At 54.3% G+C, this 8,301-nt stretch overlaps 1 long non-coding RNA gene across 1 annotated transcript in view; it reads right to left on the reverse strand.

Moving 5' to 3' along the window:
* Window positions 1-1,390: 1,390 nt before the first annotated feature.
* LOC107184757 overlaps window positions 1,391-8,301 on the reverse strand; it is a 7,928-nt gene continuing 1,017 nt past the window's right edge. The window contains exons 2-3 of the long non-coding RNA XR_001515660.1: window positions 5,757-6,000; window positions 1,391-3,052 (exon numbers count right to left, since the gene is read on the reverse strand). This is a non-coding gene — a long non-coding RNA (uncharacterized LOC107184757). The remainder of the gene's footprint in view (window positions 3,053-5,756; window positions 6,001-8,301) is intronic.

Genomic DNA, 8,301 nt, shown 5'->3' on the forward strand with positions numbered 1-8,301 from the left:
CGGGCACCCACACATGCACTCCCCCCCTTCCCAAAACTGTCAGGCCAGTCTGTTCCCTGGGCTTGGAAAGGAAGTTCCCTGGGGGTCTATGTTGGGGTCCAGGTCTGGGCTGAGGCCTCTTCCTCCTCTGACAGGGCTGCGGGCCGCGGGGGTGCTCCTCCCAGCCCTCCCCCCAGGGGGAAGCTGGGGTCTAGCACTTTGCAAACTCGGAGACTGTGAGTGTCCCGGGAGCTGGAAGGATGAGTGCTCACTTCTCCCGGACTCCCCCTCCGCAGCTCAGTCAAAGTGCTCCTAATTACAAACTTGAAATTCAGGATGGACAGGGGGTGGGGGTGCAGGTCATTAAGCCCGAGTCCCTTGGATTACACTCCACCACCACCACCACCACCACCACCAGCACAGACTTCATCTCTCTCCTCTACCATCTCACCCCCACCCTTACCCTGTGGCCTAGCTTGGGGAGGATGGCTTTGATCCCACGTGGTTCTCCCCCTCTGCCAGGGCAACAGTCCCATTCCCAAAAGTGGCCGCGCTCTCGCGGAGATGCTGTGCTCACTGGCATTCGATGTGAATCTCGACTCCATAACCTCATTTCACCTCCAAACATAACTCAAAGGTTCCCAACCTCAGCCTCTTCCACTTGCTCACATGGTGGCTGAGTCCACCCTCAAGGGGCTAGGAGTTCCCAGTTTCTGCATCCCAGGTCCCCCAGTCTCTTGATGGGAGTCACAAGCTGAAAACTTTTTGGAGGAGAGCGTTATGAGGAAGGTGGCTTTCGGACACCGTGGGGCATGGGGCAGGCTTTTGAGGATCCCAGTCCAAGCAGAGAGGGTCTGGGCCTGGGGAATAGGCCCTGTGTCAGGGCAGCCTGGTTGGAGTCTGTGCTCCCTCCTCAGGCTGACCCCGAGCTCATGGGAAAGGGGAGCAGGAGGCCAGCATTTTTGGCATGAATGCGAGTGGGGGTGAGGGCAGGTGTCGGTACAGAACAGGGCAGTGCAGGAGTGGGCAGAGGCATGTATTGCTTCACCCTTCATTGCAGGGATTCTTAGAAGGATTTCATGATGTGCATGGTTAAGAGAGTACAAAGGAGGAGAATGGAATCAGTTACAATAGGAGGGATTGCAGTTAGCTCTTGGGGAGAACTTCCGGGGAGAGGCTTACGAGCTGCAGCATCCCAGGCTAGCCTGGAGCATCATGCCGGGAACTTTCCTCCACGATAGCGGGTCTGGTAGATTCCGGTGGAGGTGGATTCCAGTGCGGAAATACAGAGGGATTCATAGGGGATCAAATATAGTCAAACAAGCATATACATTAGTGCCCCCAAACATGTGTTTTTAAGGAGGGGGAGTTTCTTTCATAGCACAGCTGACGGCTAAGACGTGGGCCAGGATTTATATAAACAACCTCATTTAATTTTCACAACACAACCATGAGGTGTGGGTACCATCATTCCCATTTTACAGTTGAGGGCACTGAGGCACACAGAGCTAATAGCTTGAATAAAATCACATCACTAACGGGTGGCAGAGCCGCCGTAGGGTCCCGGCTATCCGGCTGGAGTCCATCCTCTCACTCTGCTATCCCTCGTCTCAGGACCTGCCTTGTCCTGCTGTCATTCGCACCCCAAAGCTGGGTCCATCTTGGACACAGCCCAAGATCAAGGTCAACCTCTTGCTAGATTGGAGCTTGGTGGTTTTCCTTTCAGTTGGGACAGGGATGGGCACAAGAGACCTCAGGGTGGCAAGGCCTCAGGTGTCCATGGGTGGTGGGTGGGGAATCAGCTCATTTACCCTCCAACCCCCAGGTCCCATGCCAGCCCATAGACTTGGTCATGGTTTGGTTCATTGGTGTTTTCCTTCCAAAGGGACATTAGCCCTGGTCTGCTGGTTCAAAGGTGAGATATTGGCTTGGTCAGGGACTTGGATAAAGCCTGGCCTTAATTATCCTGCTCTCTCTCCCTCCCCAGAGAGAGCCATGAATAGGGCCTGTGGGAGCTGGCTCTGCCTTGCCCCCAGAACCCCCACCCCTTCCAACACCCTGCCTTCAGATCCAGGCCCCCTGTTCCACGTGAAATGGTGCCAGCTCATCAGCAGGGCAGTGCCAGTTAGTGCCAGGCAGGCATCTTCTCCCCACTGCCTCGGTGGGACAGCAGGCTGGGGTGGCCTGGGGACTGGACTTTGGGGCGCTATGGGGGTGGAGCATATTCATCAGCTGTCAGTGTGGGTCAGGACCAGAGGGGTCTTCTTGTCCAACTCCCTCCTGCTCCAGTGGGGAAACTGAGGTCAGGGAGTGCCCAACGTCAGGTGGCCTGTGAGTGGTGGACATGAACCCAGGTGTTCTGGTTGCCGGCCCCCAGGCCATGCCTTTCCATGCACAGTTGGTTCTGTCCTTAGTGTCCCCCTCGGTGCCGGGTTCTGGGACCAGGCCCAGGAGGGAGAAGGGAGGGCGGAGGGGAGCAAGGATGAGTGGACAATGTGTCCCGTTCATCTCTGTGTCCCCAGTCGCCAGCACAGTGACTGGCACAGAGTGATTCTCCATAAATGTTTGTGAAGTGCAGGCCAGGGAGCAGCCCCTCCCCTGGCCTCCCAGGGTGCACCGTGCCTAGCTCTGCCCCTGGCATGGTGACCATCGGTCTACAAGTCAGTCTCCCCGACCAGACTGGCATTATTTGAGGGCAAGAAAAATAATAATAATAATAGCTACTTCTGAAGTGCTTACCACTCTAGGTAGGTACATTATCATCATCCAGACAAAGAAATTGGCACAAAAAGGTTACATGGCTTCCCCATGGCACACAGTGGTGGCAGAGCTAAGGAGTTGACCTTGCTCTTGACCTCATTCCAGGCAGGCCCAGAGGTGTCCTGTTTATCTCGGTATCCACAGAGCCTGGCCAGAGCAGTGCTGTTTGTTGACTGACTGAATGACTGACGTGTATGGAAAACCACAGAATTCCATCATCTGACCCTGTGGAAGCAGCCGGGATTGGAGTCTTGGGAAGGCAGCCGAGAAGTGCATTACTGTGTTATCTGCGCCAGGAGCGCCTGAGCCAAACCTAGAAAGAAAAGGAAAGCTCACCCACACCCTGTCACCAATGCCTTCCACTGCTTAACGGGGGCCACTGGGGGCCCCCAGTCCTCGGGCTTCTCTCTTGCCCTCTCTCCCTCCCTTCTTCTCCCAGAGTTCCAAGGGGACAGTGCTGGGCAGTGGGCACATGGGAAAAGACTACAGATTGGATTAAAGAGGCCTGTTCCTTTTTTCATCTCTCTGGCCCTGAGATGTTCAGCTTAATAGTTGGAGGGCGCACGGAGTGTTTGGTTTGGGGCAGGGCCTGTCATAGCCATCAGTTCTCTATGTCTGACAGGAAGGGGTATTGGACTCCCGGTCCTAAACCCTACGATGGCCAGGGTCATTCCTCCAACCTGCTCAAACCTGTGTGCTCCTGGGCAGGTGACTGCTTCCCCTCTGGCTCCCCCTGCTCCCCATCTGCTGGTTTGAATGAACATCAGACTCCAAACCAGGTCACACTGGATGTACTGACAAAGGCTGGTGGGGAGCTGGACCGGAAAAGAGAAGACTCAGTGTGGGGAGGTGCCTGGGCACACTGGGAGGTAGGCTGAATGCCTGGGCCCTGACTTCAGCCTTGCTGAAGTGCAAATTTCAGCCCTACCCCTTGCTCACTATGTGACCTTGGCCACGTTCGTTGTTTTTTGGCCTCCGTTTTCTTGTCCCTGAAAGAAACCCTCAAAATTGTTTTGGATTAAATGAGGTAATATAGGTAAAGTGGCTGACATCTGGTAATCTGAACTCTTAGTAGCAACTGGGATTACACAAACAATAATCAATGGATGGAAATGAGAACAACATACTTTGGGCTCAATAGGGGGAACCCTTTATGGCCTGAGTAATCTGAAGAGGAAATGAGCTGCCCCTGGAGGTGATGAGGGCCCCACTCAGAGGAGGTGAGCAAGCTCCGGCTGGAGGGGAGAGAATGCAGGCACTGGGTGAGAGGTTAACCCAGAAAACCTGAAGGGCTCGGCTCCGGGATTAGCGCCGGGTGGTAGGCAATCAGTGGAGCAGGTGGGGTCTGGTTCCTGCTATCAGGGACCGGAGAGAGGAATGAGAGGTTCGCGGCCGTGCGGTGAGGTCCCTCCAAGCACAAGGGGTCCTGGAAGACTTCCCGGAGAAGGCCTGTAAGCATGGGCTTGGTTCTGATGGGTGGGAGGCCCTTGCAGGCCTGCAAAGGGCTTGGTGGTTGAGGGGTGGCGAGGCCCCAAGGCCGCCTTCACATTCTGGCTGCCCGAGGGGGTGGGTGTTTGGTGGTGGTGGTGGTCATGGGGGAGCTGGTAGCTCCCTGTCTCCCCCGACGCCCCAACTCCCAGTCTCTCTTGGAGGAGGGACCAGAGCTACTCCCAGTAGCAAAGAGCAAGGGCCTGTACGGAGCGGAACTGGGGAAAGAAAGACTTCTTATGCCCAGTGCATTTGGGGGCGTCTGGGGGTCGGAGGAACAGTGGAGCCTTTGTCCCCAGCCGCCGGGAATCTGGCCGAGGAGCCAGGCCTGGGTCTGGCTGGGCTCTCACAGGCAGGTCCTCTTTGAAGTGACCCTTTCAAAGCTCAGCCTGAACCCCTGGGTGGAGAGACAGCTTGGGGCGGGGTGCAAGGATGACGGATCTGCAAGCCAAGGATGGAAGCAGATGAAGTGCCTTTGGGCAGCAGGCTGGCGGGAGGTGTGTGGGCTGGAGGAATGTGGCCAGGCTGGGGGCACTTGTGGGAGGACACAGACCCGGGGTCTTGGCCTCCAAGTGGGGGGTCAGTAAAGGGAAGGGCAGAGTTCATTTTGGCCCCGCTAAAGGTTCATTGGCTCCTATCATGATTTCTGTCTGACTCTGGGCTCCTTAATTCATAGCTTCTTTCTCTTTTTTAATTTCCTCAAAGAGTGTGAGAGTTCCTTGGAGAGATTGGGGGGGCGGTGCGGAGTAGAGGGGATGTGGGACTTAGAGCCCTAGGTAAGAGGGAGGGGTAGAGATCTGGGTCATCAGAGCTTTTCCTGCTCCTGAGAGCCCCCAACAGGCTGAAAGGGGGGGGGCTGATGTGAAGACTCCCACCCTCCACCACAGAGACTCCCCCATTCTCCATGGGGAGGAACATCTGGATTGTTCTCCAAAAGAGAGAGGGGGGCGAGGGGTGGGGGGCGGGGAGAGAAAGTCTCTGAGAGGGAACATCTTCAAAAGTTTCAGCTGGTACCCTGGCTGGTTAGGCTCAGTGGATGGAGCGTCAGCCTGTGGACAGAAGGGTCCCGGGGTCGATTCCAATCAAGGGCGCATGCCCAGGTTGCAGTTTCAACGGGAGATAGGCCACCCCTATTTCCCTTCCTCTCCATTTGACTCTTGGGGAAACTGAGGCCTGGAGACAGGACAAGGAGGCAGAGGGCAAGGGAGCGGCGAAAGTGGGAGGAGAGGGAGGATGGGAGACAGCTGAGAAGGGAGCTCCGGTTGTTGAGTTACAGCCCAAGGGTAGTGAAGAGTCCCTCTTCTGACCCGCTGGGATTCCATGAAAGGAGGGGGGGGGGAGCGGAGGAGTGGGTTTCTGTTAGTTTTGTTTGTTTGTTTTTTATTGAGTAGTGGACAGTGGAGCCTCTGGCCACCCAGGTGAGAGCCCTATCCTGATGCTGTTTTCTAGTTCATGCCCCCACACCCCAGTCTCTTGGTGGCATCATGGCACTCGCTGTACTTGGGAAGACTCTTCTAAATCTCCCTTACCTCTTCCGAGGATGTGGCCCTGGTTCCCCCTCCAGAGACGGGGAGGAGGGAGCTGAGGGCCGAGGTCCTGATGGGGCTGCAGGCGGTCGGGTCCTCTTCTGTATCTTGCACTGGCATCTGCAGAGCTGAGCCCTCATTAGCTGTAATGAGGCCTTGGCACTGTGCCCCCTCTGCCCTGCAGCACCTGGCGGGGACGATGGGGCAGCTGAGGTTGGGCCTAGACACCAGGAGGAGGGTGGGATGTCTGTAAGAGGAAAGAGAGGGAGTCAGGAAAGGGGGGCCATGCAACAGGCTAGGGCTGCTGACAGACAGAGGAAGAGGCACATATATCAGCTGACCTATCATCATCATTGATGCTACAATCTTTCACTCCCCCTCCCCTCCTCTCTGAAATCAATTAAAAAAAAATATATATATATATTGATGTCAGAGAGGAAGGGAGAGGGAGAGAGAGATAGAAACATCAATGATAAGAGAATCATTGATTGGCCGCCTCCTGCAAGCCTCCTACTGGGGATCGAGCCCATGACCCAGGCATGTGCCCTTGACCGGGAATTGAACCATGCCTTCCTGGTTCATAGGTCAAAGCTCAGTCACTGAGCCCACTGGCTGTGCTCTATGATTTGACTTTTAAAAGGCAAATGACTCAGGGGTTATTGTGTGACTAAAAAATTAAGCCAAGAAAGTAAGAAAATGAGCCATAGACCGTGAGAAAATACTTGTGAAAGACACACCTGGTAAAGGTCATCCAAAACACACAAAACCTCTTAAAGCCCAACAATAAGAACACATTCCTTCCCCACTGGGACCTTGGCCTGGCCAGTGGCTCCCAGATGCTTGGGTCCCACAGTGCTAGGGAGAGTGTTATCTGGGAGACGGGTGTGGCCCAGGAGCTTAAGGACATTCCCAGGCCTGGCCTCAGCCTGGGGCAGGAGAAGGACCTGACTCCAGAGATTGGAGGTTCTGTGTCTGGGAAAACGAGGCAGCAGCCAGATCTCCATGCCAACCGGCCGTGGTTCATTTGGTGATCACTCCTGTGTGTCCTCTCATTTCTTGTGTTTCAGGCTCTCTGTGGGTCCTGGGATCTGGATGAAAAAGACACAACCCTGCTATCAGGGGGGTTCTTGTCTGTTTTTCCTACCACCCAACAGCTCCACTAAGATTTTATAACCACAGGTTCTGAGATTTTCATCTACACTGTCTGCCAGACCAGAACACTCCTTGACACCCTCTGTCAAAAATATTACAGCACGGCCAGCATGGCTCAGTGGTTGAGCATTGACCTATGAACCAAGAGGTCAAGGTTCAATTCCAGTCAGGGCACATGCCTGGGTTTTGGGCTCAATCCCTAGTGTGGGGCGTGCAGGAGGCAGCCAATCAATGAATCCCTCCCATCATTGATGTTTCTATCTCTCTCTCCCCCTCTCCCTTCCTCTCTGAAATCAATAAAAATATATATATATATAAAATTTTTAAATTACAAAAAGATGATCTGGCATAACTGGGGAGACAGAACCAAAGCAGACACTAGCGAGTATCGTCACTGTGACGTCATTTGAGTGTGAATGTGGCCACAAAGGCGGTAACAGCTGTTTAAAGATGGAAACAGTACGGCTGGGTAGAATCGCTGTCGGAATTGGTTAAGAACCAATTGGCAATGTGATTAATCTCCTTTCTCTCATTTCCTGTTTCCAAGCCTATCGTTGAGGATTCTTTAGTGAAACTTCTTTTCTATGAATTTTCAAGGATCATTGTGAAGTGGTTATCTATTTACTGATACAAGAGCTGAGACCCTGAGAGGGTCTGAGACCCATCAAAGGTCACCCAGCATCTGAATTTAAGTCTGGGTCTTTCTGAATCCTAAGCCTGTCCTGTGTCACGGCTACCTTCCCTGACCAGGAAGAGCCTGCGAGAGGTGGACACTCCCGCCTCCCCCCACCGAGCCCTGAAACCCAAGTTGGGGTCTGGGTGATGAAGGAGGGGTGGAGGGTGCAGATGCATGATTATGTTCTGCTTCTCCATGCCTCCGCTGTGCCTGCCTCTCCTCATGCCTGCCTAGAGTCTGGGTTTGCCCTCGAGTGGTATGGAGCACCCCAGGGCTCCATCAATCAACATGGGTTGAGCCCCTGGTTCTTCTAATGATGCTCAAGCTCTGAGGGAAAGAAAGCTTCATTGAGGGAACAAGGCTGGCCCGGGCCTGAAAGATGTCCGCTGGAGCAATAGAGGGGTGGTAAGCATAGAAGGGAGAGATGGGCATTCCAGACCCAGCATGACTTGTTTTCATAGAGACTGTGGAGCCATGGAAGGGTGGCAGGCAGCGGAGACAGCAGACCAGATGATGAGGGCTGAAACCGGAGCTGGGGATGGAGAGGACAGAATAGGAGCAGATACATCACCCTCTTCCCTTTCAGAAACTTGCCACACCATCTCTTCACCTTCTCTGAATGGCCTTTCCTGTCTTCTCTATTTCTCAAACTCCTATTCATCCTTCAATGCCCAGTTCAAATATCCTTCTCTGTAAAGCACCCCCCGCCCCCCCCCCCCC

The sequence above is a fragment of the Myotis davidii genome, unplaced genomic scaffold, assembly GCF_000327345.1.
Source record: "Myotis davidii unplaced genomic scaffold, ASM32734v1 scaffold327, whole genome shotgun sequence".
Classification (NCBI taxonomy): Eukaryota; Metazoa; Chordata; class Mammalia; order Chiroptera; family Vespertilionidae; genus Myotis; species Myotis davidii.